General features: G+C 43.0%; 1 pseudogene; it reads right to left on the minus strand.

Annotated features, from left to right (window-relative positions):
• Positions 1–356: 356 nt before the first annotated feature.
• LOC125343787 lies at positions 357–1,089 on the minus strand (annotated as a pseudogene).
• Positions 1,090–13,919: the final 12,830 nt, after the last annotated feature.

Raw genomic sequence — 13,919 nt, forward strand, 5'->3', positions numbered from 1 at the left:
AATATACAGGGATAATATTCAAGTCAAAGGGAAAAAAATCCCATTCTTCTTATTTTTGTAAATATATCCATATATAATCATCTACACAATAAGTGAGGAAAGCTGTATAGTTTTCCACAAGTCAGATACACATTTTCAGCTCATCAGAAGCACCTGATATCTACAGCTAATTTAGTATTAGATGGCATTTCAATAAAACCAAATGAGCCTTACAAGTTCCTATACACTAAAGGTTCCATGGGCCAAGGACCATCCTTAATAAATGCAATCATTTGGAGGGTTATGGCTGTTCCTTAAGGAGTGCAAGTTCAAATCATTTTATATTAATTTATATGTAATTCCATTTAAATTCTTTATCCAAGTTTAACATATGAAAACAGTCTTTCCACAAGCAAAAAAATGTGGAAACATTTAAAAAATAAGGAGTCATTTTTAAAGAAACATCATTTCCATAGGCTACTCTTGGAGACAGGATTGTGCTGGATAGAATCCCTTCATCTGGTGGCTTTTTGCATGCACTTAACTGGACCATTTCTTCTGTGTGTTGTTCTAAGAGCTCACCAAAACATAGATCATGCCATATAGGTAGTAAAAAAACGCTAGAAGGTAGGAAGCTAATTTTCACCATCCTTCTTTCTGACAGTATGCTAGAATATCTGCATTCATGATGGTTGTAGGGTCATAAAGTCCTGGTCCACTCATCACTGGTCTACTCATATACCTCCAAATATGATTGGTCAAATGGGGCATATTGAGACCCAGTGTAAGCCACTCTGCTGCACAAAAAAACTTGACACAGAAGAAAGCATGGATGAGGTACTCTGGAAGCACAAGAGGATTCAGGGTATTACACTGGTCTGTAGGATTCTTGTAATCAGTCTTCAGTTCATCAAATGCTATAATCTGTAATCCAAGCATTCTGTGAAGAGGCAGGAGTATCACCGGGTGGAAATCAGTTAGGGCTACATAGTGTGAGGCTAACTTGGCCTATAGAGTGACATTTTGTCAGTGCCAGATGGCGAAGAAGATGAGCTCTGTGGTGAGCAGCAGCGCCAGCATGTAACAGAAGGCCACAAACGTGAATACCATGGCCAGGGAGGAGCTGGCAGCCGAGCCAGTGCAAGCGGAGAAAGGCCAATTTTTGTTGTTTTTGAGTTCACAATGTTGGCCAATCTAACTGGGATGAGCTGGAATCTCAGAGTTGTTTTGATTTGCATTTCCTTTGTGGGCTGGGTTCATGAGCATTTGCTTATATGTTTCCTTGCCATTCTTGCTTCTTCTTCTGAGAAGTCTCTCCTTAGCTCCTTAGGTGATTGGTTTAGAGCTCCTTGTATATTTTGGACATTAGGCTTTTGTCAGATGTATTGCTGATAAAGATTATCTCCCAGTCTGTTGGTTGTCTTTCTAGTTTAGTAACTACATCTTTTAGTTTGATGTAATCCCATTTGTCAAGTCTCTGTCCTATCTGCTGTGCTTCTGGGACTATTTTCTTTCTTTCTTACTTTCTTTTTTTTCAAATTTTTATTATCAAACTGATGTACAGAGAGGTTACAGTTTCATACGTTAGGCATTGGATACATTTCTTGAACTGTTTGTTATCTTGTCCCTCATACCCCCCTCACTTCTCCCCCTTTCCCTCCCCCCCCCCCGGAGGTGTTCAATTCACTTACACCAAACAGTTTTGCAAGTATTGCTTTTGTAGTTGTTTGTCTTTTTTTTACCCTGTGTCTCTCAATTTTGGTATTCCCTTTCAATTTCCTACTTCTAATACCAGTATACACGATTTCCAATATACTCAGATAAGATTATAGAGAGAGTGTAGGTACAACCACAGGAAGGTGATACAAGAACATCATCAATAATAGAAGCTACAGATACAGATGGGACGTTGCAAGTAGTTACAACTGTGACATACCAATTGTTTCCATAACATGGAGTTCATTTCACTTAGCATCATCTTATGTGTTCATAAGGGTATAGCTATTGGGCTCTTATGATGCTCTGCTATGACTTGCCTAAACCTGTACTAATTATTCCCAATAAGGGAGACCATAGATCTGGGACTATTAAAAAAAAATTTCTGCCTCACCATAACAATTTGGGTTATGCAGTTTTACTTTATTATTATTATTTTGGGTGCTAGTCCTAGGGCTTGAACTGAGGGCCTGAGTATTGTTCCTGAGCTCTTTTGCTCAAAACTAGTGCTCTACCTCTTAGAGCCACATCTCCACTTCCATTTTTTCTGGTGGTCAATTGGAAATAAGATTCTAGTGAACTTTCCTGACTGGGTTAGCTTTGAACCATGATTATCAGCTCTGAGCCTCCTGAGTAGCTAGGGTTACAGGTGGAAGCCACCAGTGTGTCTGGCCTCTTTTAAAAAAAAGTCTTTCAATAAAGTTTGTTGTCCAGGAGACACTCAAAACAACTTTGTCAACAAAAATAGTTATATAAATTAAGAAAGGTAAGAAAGTTGAGGAGAGGGGTAGAACACAAAGAGGAGGGGACTGGCCAGTCCTTGTACTTTTGTATCCAAATGTGTGATGCCTCTGAGTCACAGGATTAGAACTCATGCTGCAATGACGTACACTGATGCAAATTAGTGACAGTGATTAAGTTTGAGTAGGAGAAGAGAAGACTTAAAAAGTGTATGCTAAGCCAGGAGCTGGTGGCTCATGCCTGTAATGCTAGCTACTCAGGAGGCTGAGACTTGAAGATTGCAGTTCAAAGCCAGCCTGGGCAGGAAAGGCCATGAGACTCTTATCTCCAATTAACCAAAAGTGGTGCTGTGGCTCAAGTGGTAGATCACTAGCTTTGTGCTGAAGATCTCAGCGACAGAGCCCAGGCCCAGAGTTTAAACCACAACTTACAAAAAAAAAAGTGGTTTCATACATCATATGTGTGTGTGTGTGTGTGTGTGTGTGTGTGTGTGTGTGTATAACATATCTATACATTCTAAGTTTTGCATAGCACACCAAGGAAAGTGTTTGCATAATCAGTCCTTGAACATTTAAATCATTGTCTCCCAAAACTTCATAATCTCCATTCCCCTCCAGCTCTAGGCAGCCGCTGCTCCACTTTCTGTCTCCATATAGTTTCCTATTACAGACACTATATGATCTTTTCTGTCTGACTTCTTTAACTTATTATAATTGCTGGGGGGCTCTGGACCCCTTATTCCCCCTATCTCCCGGGGGAAATGCCTGATCCCAAACTATGAAAGAACACTCGGCTTTTATTCCTCCTGTCCTAGGAAGGAACACAGTGTGTTCTTGTGGATTATGCTGAGCAGAGGAGAAGGTTGCTGGTACCCCCCTCCCCTGTCCCCTCACGTGTCAGGAGCGGCTGTGGAGAGAGGCATCGGGGAGACATTTCGATGGTCCATGAGTCTCACCCGTCCAGAGGGCGGGCAGAAGAATTTATTATGGTGACAAAGGCAGAAGGGGAGGGACTTGGGGTGACTAGCTAATTGGCTGAGCTGGGCTGCCCATCAGGTGATGTCATGAAACTTCCTCTGTGGGCAGAGATCACAAGCCCCCAAGGGCCAGGCCTCTGCCATTAGACACATGGCCAAGCCGAGTGGTGGGGACCGCTTGCTTCTCTTCCGGTTAAGGCCGGAAGGTGGGAAGGGCTCCCTCCCACACTGCCCCAGGGCTGGGGGAAGGGCAGCTTGAATCCCCAACATCTGCTCTTTTTTTGTTTTTTAAATTAGCAGGGGGTTCTGTAAACACATGGCATATGTGGGCATGAGGAAAATGCTGACATAAGATATGTGGGGCCCCTTCCACAAAAGGGGTGAGGGGTAGGTAAGGGGCTATCATGTGATTTAGTCCAGAGAAGTTGGGGTCCTTAGCGTTTCTGTGCCATTCAAGATAATGCAGGCATCATTCCTCTTTTGGCAGTGAGGTAGAAGCAGGTTGAAGCTCTGGCATCTCTGGTAGTTCACAGTGGCTGGTAACTTAAGCACATGTGGTTAGTAAAACATTCCTTCTTTCGTAAACATTGAGGCCAAGGTGCTAAACGTTTGCTCTTACTTTTAAAAAACATTTTTTATCATGAAACATTGAGGTTGAGTGTCAAAACCCTCAGCTCCTATTTCCCTCCAACGGGACTCCCTAACAGCAGGGTGAAAGGCAAGGGAGAAACAGTGCAATTCCCTATTTCAGTCCCTGTGCAAAGCCGTGGGCAATATCGTCACTGCAAGAATTTGCGCCACGAGAGATGCTCAAGAGTTTAGAAAGCAAAGAAAGGAAAGGAAACGGGTTGCCTCTTACTGTTATCGCCGTTGTGTGCAGGCAGGCTTCCTATATTCTCTTGGAAGAGCAGAAGAAATCCAGTATAGTCCTTGTTTTCCTAGAGAAAGCAACAAGACATTTCTCCAGAGCAAGTGCTCTGGGTTTAGTTTTCCAATCTGGAAAGGCACATACTGTGCTCCATCCCACACTGATTTGGGATGATTTAAAATTTTTTGATATTTAATATAAGCATACCTATCCTTAATTAATCCTGGGGACTACCCCCCCTCTTTTGTTTTTTAAGATTATGACACGGGCGGGCACCAGGCAGGTAGTATGGGTGATGGTCTTGTCTTCTGTAGCTACTTCCTGCTGAAAGGGGGCGACGTAATCAAGGGCCCCTGGTCAGCCTGGCACCATCCAGTGTGGCTGGCAAAAGTTCCCATCATTACCACGAGAATGGTCACCAAGGCCAGAGGGTACCATAGTCTCCTCTGGCTAACTCCTGCATCTTGGGCATACCCAGAAGTTTCCAGGGCTGGGGCCTCCAGGGTTTAGGTCTGTGTTAGGGTTACAGCTATGAACAGCAAATTCCCAGGTGGTGATCTCAGCAAGAGATTTTGTTCTGTTAAAAGAGACTTTTGAAAAGGTCAGGCAAAAGACTGATAAGTTTATAGGGCTAGTTAACATGAATGGCGTAGAACATACCCTGGGCATAAGCTAGGAAAGTTCCATTTGGAGCCTAAACCCAATTGTAAAATGAACATGTAAGGAGGAATGAATGAAAGAAGTGTTTAGTGATAGAAAACTGGTTTGGCGTAGCCAGTCAGAGGCAAAAAAATAAATATATATATACATATATACAACTGGCAGAAAAAGGAAAATGGACAGGTATTACCTCTCTTGATTTCCCGGCTCTGATCCGTTTTGAAAGGGCGAGACAAGGCAGCTCCATTTAGGATATGACACCATTCTCCTCTCACTCCACTCCACATTCCTGTCTCCTGGAGTGGCTAAGTCCCAGGACTTCCAGCGCTTGTTGCTGGGATGGCATGATCCCATCCGCATTTACGGGTTTTGAACTCGGGGCCTGAGCACTGTCCCTGAGCACTTCTGTTCGAGGCTAGTGTTCTACCACTTGAGCCACAGTGCCACTTTCAGCATTTTGCTGGTCCTCTTGAGCCAAGCTCTCAATCTGGCTCTTTGCTGGTTAACTGGGAGGTGGAATTTTAGAGAGATTTTTCTTTTGCCCGGGCTGGCTTTGAACTGCATCCAAGGAGTTTTAGATATAAAAGCCCTTTTTATTTCCAATTGGAGCAGCAAGGAAAACAACAGAGATAATCCATTTGTAACTTGTTGAGAGCTGTAACACTTAGAGAACATGAGATCTATGTGCCATCAATCTGAATCACGCCATTTGATCTTACCGGCAGGAGAAAGAGAACACAGATAAATGACAACCGGGGGCAAAAGGTTAAAGCAGTGTGGAATTTTCAGTTTTAGCAGTGGCTGTGTCTTTCATCCCAAATTGGTAGGTTCCATGCCATGCGATGGAGAGATCTAGGCAAGGCTGCAGTGGCATCCCTGGATAGAGTGTCACATCTTGTCTTGGGTTGCCTGCAAAATTTCTATACAGACTGGTTGATATTTAAAATCCCCCAACACTTTTGGCTTTTGTAGGCTGATGCCCTTCTGGTTTAAGCAGGGTAAAAGGATTTTCTTAATTACACACCAACATAACTATGATGATTTAACCTGGAGTAAATGTTAGGATGGGACTATTCACATCCTCACAAGGCTCATAAATCATTCAAGCAGCTTCCAATGCAAGAGAGAGAGAGAGAGAGAGAGAGAGAGAGAGAGAGAGAGAGAGACCAAGGAATCATTAGTAGTGAAATCAGGCAGCTTGGGAACAGACAGCTAGCACACGCATTGGACCTGTATCCTAGGAAGCAAAATGTTTAATTTTGGATCAGGAAAATTTAGGTTAATAGTCACATTTGTATGAAACGATTCCAATTTCTTGATCTTGAGAGTTTATGAGAACACAGGAGAGAAAAATGGGAAGGTAAAATCTTAATTTATGCCAAAGAATTGTCAGGACTAGATGTATATCTGACTTTTAACACACTGAATATAAAAAAATAGCACACTGGTTTTATATCATTGTACTTATACCACATGCTGTACTATTTGAACCTTTGAGTTTTTCTTAGACATATTTGCTTGCACCCGCACATGACCAATTTGGGTTGAAAACCTATTTTTGTTTTGCTTTTAAGTTTTACGAAACAGACATACAGACACACAGACACACATATGAACTCTGAGCGCTCTTAAAATTGCTTTTCTGATTGGCCATTTAAGTTTTCTGGAATTCCAGTGGCAAATGGTATTAATTTGCCCATAATAGAACCACGTGGTTGAATAAAAGCAAGAGAAACCTTTCCTAGGAAGTAAAAACTTTCACAGTTTATCTGGCAAGGAAATGAAGAAGCCACATTTTGGAAAAAAAAAAAAAAAGAACCAGTTTGGAGACAGGACACATGGCGCGGCTTAATACAGGTGGATATCTTTAAGCCTCCCTCACCAGCCCAGGGGAGTCTGGCACACCCATCACCTGGGGGATGGGTGGGACTCCACCTTTAAGAGTTTTTGGAACCTTGAGGGAACCAAGATGGAGGAATCTATTACCCGCCACGTGCATTGACCAGCTAGACAAAACAGGATTTAGCCAACAACAAGTAGAACTTAACTGAATCTCCAAGCTTAACAAACATCAATAACATGAGCAGAAAACCTTACTTTGCATCTTTCAAAGCAGTTTTTTAAATCACATCAGACAAGCAAACTTTCCATCCATCTAGAAACAAAACTCCTCCAGTTTTTGATATCTTTGAACTGGTAATTATAGGAAATCCAACCAAATTACTTATTGCTGTATCAAAACTCTTTGTTTCCCTTTTTAATATTCCGTTTTAGTTTATAATTTGAGGCTTTTCCTTGTTTTAATTTTACCCATAAGCTGTTTGTTAGGAGAGAGAAAAATGCTGCAGCTGCACAGTGGGGGGTTTGAGCTCACAGGCCCATAGCAGGCTCTAGCCCCGCCCAGCTGCCCGAGACCGGCAGTCTCTTGAGTCCCCGCCCATCCGCAGTGGGAAAATTTGAAATCTCTTTTATCTGTTAACCAAGTTTAGAATTTAGCCCACAAACTCAAAGTTAACGAACCTCCGACTAGCAAACATTGACAAAAAACCAACAACACTTTTGTTTCCCTTAAAGCAGATTATCCAGCCTTCCCAGGCCTCAGAGGCAGGGGGAGGGAGCCAGCATAAAGCAGTTTTTGCTCAAAACTCCGCCGCTGCCATGCGGCAGCCTCAGAAACGGAAAGGGAAGGGAGGGGGCCAGCGCGGGGGGCGAACCGACCCGAGCGCCCTAAGGTGCTCTTGGTCTCCGCCCAGCATTTCCCAAGCACCGCTGTGGAACCCAGGTCATCTGCCCCAGGCCCCCAAGCGTGTAGCCACCACCATGGGCGCACAGCACACGCCATTGCTAGCAAACCCGACGCCGCGCAGAGCCCAGATTGCACTCTGCGCCCGGCCTGCGACCCAACTCTTTCCAGCGCTGCGTCCCGGGACTCACAAACCTCCACCGTGCCGCGTTACTGCAGCTCTCGGGCGCCAGGCCACCCGCTGTGCTCAGGCGGTGATCGCACACTTCCGCCGCGCCATGCTTGGCGAGCCTCCGCCACTCTCGGTGGCCCAAAGATTTTCGCACTAGGCACTCGGCCAGTGCACGCCACTGTTTGTGAACCCGAACAGGGGCCCCAGCCCATGGCCGCGCGGAGCCCAAATGCTCTCGGCACATGCCCCGCGACCCATTCGCAGATCGGGATGTGGAAACGCCAGGTATGCAAGGGCTCCCGCCGCCATCCCCAGCACTCCCCTGCCATGTCTCCGCGCGACACGCAAAGCTGCACCAGCCCATTCCTCCGAGGGCGGCAGAAAATCCGCTTTTCTCTCTATGCTTCTGCCCCATCTGGATGGGCACGACCCTCCTCTGAAAACCCACTTACTCAGCGCAATCTGTGGGGTTACTGGACCCCGAAATTCCCGGCCGTGCATTCCCTCCCCACATTGGGTGCCATATGTTGGGGGCCTCTGGACCCCCTATTCCCCCTATCTCCCGGGGGAAATGCCTGATCCCAAACTATGAAAGAACACTCGGCTTTTATTCCTCCCGCCCGGAGAAGGAACACAGCGTGTTCTTGTGGATTGTGCTGAGCTGAGGAGAAGGTTGCTGGTACCCCCCTCCCCTGTCCCCTCACATATCAGGAGCGGTAGTGGAGAGAGGCATCGGGGAGACACTTCGATGGTCCATGAGTCTCACCCGTCCAGAGGGCGGGCAGAAGAATTTATTACGGTGACAAAGGCAGAAGGGGAGGGACTTGGGGTGACTAGCTAATTGGCTGAGCTGGGCTGCCCGTCAGGTGATGTCATGAAACTTCCTCTGTGGGTGGAGATCACAAGCCCCCAAGGGCCAGGCCTCTGCCATTAGACACATGGCCGAGCCGAGAGGCGGGGACCGCATGCTTCTCTTCCCGTTGAGGCTGGAAGGTGGGAGGGCCTCCCTCCCACACTGCCCCAGGGCTGGGGGAAGGGCAGCATGAATCCCCAACAATAATGTTATCACAATTCTTCTATCTTGTAGTAGATACAAGTATTTTACACATTTTAATGGATGAATAGTATTCCTATGTATAACTATACCATATTTATCTATTCATCAGCTGATGGATATTTAGATGGCTTTCACCATTTTATTATTATGGATCATTGCTACTATGAATATTTATGTACAACTTTTTGTGTGGATATTTGTTCTTAAATTTTGTTTGTTTTGAGTCAGGATCTTGCTATGTAGCCTCACCTGACTGTCACCTTGTGGTTCTCTCACCTCAGCCACCTGAGTGCAGAGATTACAGGTATGTGCTACCTATTACCTAGCATGTTTTCAGTTCTTTCAAGTGTATGCTTGGGAATAGAATTTCTGAGTTATATAGTAGCTCTATATTTAACATTTCTGAGGAACTGCCAGACTATCAATGTTTGCACTATTTTACTACCAGCAAGTACAATAGTTCCTGTTTCTGTACATCCAATAAGCATTATTGCATATATATTAATAGACAATAACAGGTGTCCTAGAGGGGGTGAAGTGGTATCTCTTTGCATCAGTCCTTTTTAGAGATATCAAATATCTACTTTTTTAAAAAGTAACTATTTAAAGGCTGTATTTAGCTGGATTCCTAAGTATGTGTTTGATCTACCTACTATAAGGTCATTAAGGTCTGGGACCAATTGAGTCAATTGGGATGTTTTAAGAGCACAAAAGGGGGAAAAATGAGGGAAGAGGTAACAAGTTGGATAAGAAATGTACTCACTGCCTTACATGTGAAACTGTAACCCCTCTGTACTTCACTTTGACAATAAAAAAATAAAAAGGTGGTCTAGTCTCTGTAAAAACACTTCCAGCATCAAACCAAGATTCAAGAATGGCTAAGTCACAGTCCCTGTGTAATAGGGGAGAAAGAAAGGTATTAAATAAAACTACCAGAAAACAAAGAAGAATGTGAGAAATACTATCATAAGACAACAGATGTGCAAAGAGGTGTTGAGGTGAACAGGTATAATTCTTCTACAGAATATTGCTAAAAAGCCCAGAAGTCATAAAGCAGATCAGCTCTTTGAGACCCCACCCTGCTAGAGCATTAAGCCAGTCTTCTTGGAAATAATTCCAATAGCAGGAATCAGGCTCTTAGACAAAATACTGCACTGATCCTAGGAGGTATATTGTCATTTTCTCATTTCAATGACTATTCATATTTCCTACTTTCTGGTTGATTCTTTTTTCTTTGCCTGTCCTGGGACTTGAACTCAGGGCCTAGGCTCTGTTCCTGAGCTTCTTTTTCTGTTTATGTAGTACTGAGGAATCAAACTCAAGGCTACCTGCATACTAGACAAGCACTCTATCATTAAGCCACATTCCCAGCCCTGGCTGATTCTTTTAAGCCTGGCTTCATTATTTTTATTGCAGTCTCAATTCATAGGACTGTACTGAAAATTGTTACAAAATGCTTTGTAATTCTCAAGTCCATTATAAATAATAATCTCTCAAAGCAATTTTATTACCAAAGACAAACAAATCTTACTTTAGTAATGCTTCAGTGTCCCTATCCAATTTACTATTTTGCCTATTCCTATTGTACCTTTTTGCACCAGTATACCCTAACTTGGACATGATATTTACAGTCAGTCAGCTAAACTTGGAAGGGTTTGCAATCTTATAACCACTTTGATTCAATATTTTGACTTGGAAATAAAAAGGAAGCCAAGTTGAGTTCCTTTTTCACTAGCGTCATGGTACTATAATCAAATACATGAGTTAATTAAGTTATAAGGAGAAAAGTATTATTTTGATTCATAGTTTTGGAGGGTCCAGACAACAATCAGTTTCTGTCACTACTTTGTGTCTCTGTAGAGGAGCACATCATGATAGGAGCACATGGTAGATTCAAACCATTCTCCGGGTGGACAGAAAGCAAAACAGAAAGAAAAAGAAAATGTGGGCTGGGAATAAGGCCTAGTGGCAAGACTGCTTGCCTCATATACATGAAACCCTGGGTTCAATTCCTCAGCACCACATATATAGAAAAGGCCAGAGGAGTAACTGTGGCTCAAGTAGCAGAGTGCTAGCCTTGAGCAAAAAGAAGCCAGAAACAGTGCTCAGGCCTTGAGTCCAATCCCCAGGACTGGCAAAAAAGAAAGAAAGAAAGGAAGGAAAAAGGAAAGAAAGAAAGAAAGAAACTGTGGTTTCTTAGTACTTTTTAAAATTTTTATTTATTTCTTTATTGCCAAAGTGATTTACAGAGGGGTTACAATTTCATATGTAAGGCAATGAGCACATTTCTTATTCAACTTGTTACTCCTCCCTCATTTTTCTCCCTCCTTCCCCCCTTCCCATTTTCCTCCCACCCATGAGTTGTATAGTTGGTTTTCAGCATATATTTTTGTAAGTATTGCTGTTGCATTGGTTTGCCTTTTATCCTTTCTCTCTCCATGTTGATGTTCCTCTTCCCTTCCGTAGTTCCAATACACGTAAATACAGTAGCCAGGGTACCAAAATCAATTACAGTGACATCAGGGGTAGAACCATGGGGAAGAAAGACAAAAGAGAAAGGCATAATTTCACATTATAACAACAATGATAAACCACTTGTTTCCGTAACCTGGAGTTCATTTCGCTTAGCATCATCTATTGAGCTATTGTGAATCTTCTGCTAGGATTATCCAAGATGTTTACTGATTATTCCCAATGAGGGAAACCATAGAGTCTATGTTTCTTTGAGTCTAGCTCACTTCACTTAGTATGATTTTTTTCCAAGTCCTTTCATTTCCTTACGAATGGGGCAATGTCATTCTTTCTGATAGAGGCATAGAATTCCATTGTGTATATTTACCACGTTTTCTTGATCCACTCATCTACTGAGGGGCATTTGGGTTGGTTCCATATTTTAGCAATGACAAATTGTGCTGCGATGAACATAGTTGTCCTGGTGGCTTTAGTGTGGCCTTGCTTGTAATCTTTTGAGTAGATGCCCAAAAGTGGGGCTATGGGGCCATGTTTAGCCTTTTAAAGAACCTCTATACTAATTTAGTACTTTTATGGACACACTCCCATGAACCAAGGATCTTCCACTAGGGCTCACCTCCCAAAGGTTCCACCACTTGCCAAAATTACCACTGTAGGGACTGAACATTTAGTTCATGGACCTCTAGAGGACACTCAATAGCCACACTATAGTAAACTCGATTTCATAAATGGAGAGACTGAGGCATGTGGAAATTAAATGATCCAATAATTTGAAAGGAAATCACTAAATTCTTTGTTTTTTTTTTTTCTGCCAGTCCTGGGGCTTAAACTCAGGGCTTGAGCACTGTCCCTGGCTTCTTTTTGCTCAAGGCTAGCACTCTACCACTTGAGCCAGAGCGCCACTTCTGGCTTTTTCTATATATGTGGTGCTGAGGAATTGAACCCAGGGCTTCATGTACACAAGTCGAGCACTTTAACACTAGGCTATATTCCCAGCCCCCAGACTAAATTCTTTTATGTCCTCCTACCTTATCCTTGCCCCTACTCATGAGAAAACTACAGCTATTAAAGGTATAGATTTGTAATATTTAGTCCCCAGGTCCTAAGCTTTTGTCATAAAAATAAGCATCTTGTTACAACATAGCTTACTCATATTCAACACACAGAAAGCTAATTTCACTTTTGAACTGCTCTCTATTCTCCTGAAGCGGTATTCAATTGTGCTTGAAAATGTCAAGCACAACCTGGTTGCTCTTAACCATGTTTCTAAACTCTCCTCAAAGTAATGGGTCAAAAACATATGGTTTTACCTGATGAAAGCCTTGGAGGTGTCTTTAGAAATTAGAGACCTTTAATAATTTATTTATTCCAATATTTGTTGACCATTTGAGAATTTTAATAATTCAGAGTAGTCATTTCACAGTGGTTACTACATAGGAACTGAAGGCTGCCTACTTGCTGTCTTTAGTTCTATTTGATAAAATGGAAAAACTAAAATTATCTATATGAGAAAGAAGAAAGTGAGAGCCATCTCTGAAGTATATGACTTATTGCTTGGCACATGGTAAGTAGCTATAGTAAAGGTAAGCTATGTTGCTATTCATGCTGAATCAGAATAAACCTGTTACGGATCCATGGCCAATGGCCAATGGATAGTGAAGTAAAAGTTCATGGCTTTTCAGTTAGCCTCATGGACCCATTGCTGCAAGCACCTTGGGAAGAAGCAGGTACCAGAGGAATCGTGGAGAAGGGGTTGTGATTGGGGCGATTTGAGGAGGAATGCAGCTTGTACTATGAAAGTTTCAGAAGCATCTCAGCATCACCGAGGACATGATTGTGTATCAGTACCTTTTCCTCTAGGTTAAAATTATTCCTGTAGTAGCCCTATGCTTTCCATTACACAACAAAGTGTATACTAAACACCTTACAGCAGTCATTTTTTCCCCTAGGGTTTGAACTTAACTCAGGGCCTTGCTAGACAAGTACTCTACCACTTGAACAAGACTGCAGTATTGAATGTGTGTGTGTGTGTGTGTGTGTGTGTGTGTGTGTGTTTGCATGCATGCACACATGCCAGTCCTGGTGCTTGAATTCGGGGCCTAGGTGCTGTCCCTGAGCTTTTGTACTCAAAGTTAGCACTCTACCACTTAAATCACAGTTCCATTTCCTTGTCTTTTTTTTTTTTGCAAGTCCAGGGGCTTGAACTCAGGGGATGAACATTGTCCCTGGCTTCTTTTTGCTCAAGGCTAGCACTCTACCACTTGAGCCACAGCACCACTTCTGGCCTTTTCTATATATGTGGTACTGAGGAATCCAACCTAGGGCTTCATGTATATGAGGCAAACACTCTTGCCACTAGGCCATATTCCCAGCCCCAAAAGAAAGTCTGTCTTTATGATGAGGAAAATCGTTAAGATCTTCCTATATGTGCTTTCCCCACGTTGCTGGAATGACAGGCACATACTACCACAAGCAGCGATTGGGGGGAAAAATCCAACCCTTAGCAATTTTCAAGCAAAAGTTCACTAGAGGCTG

The sequence above is a fragment of the Perognathus longimembris genome, chromosome 28 (assembly GCF_023159225.1).
Source record: "Perognathus longimembris pacificus isolate PPM17 chromosome 28, ASM2315922v1, whole genome shotgun sequence".
Lineage (NCBI taxonomy): Eukaryota > Metazoa > Chordata > Mammalia > Rodentia > Heteromyidae > Perognathus > Perognathus longimembris.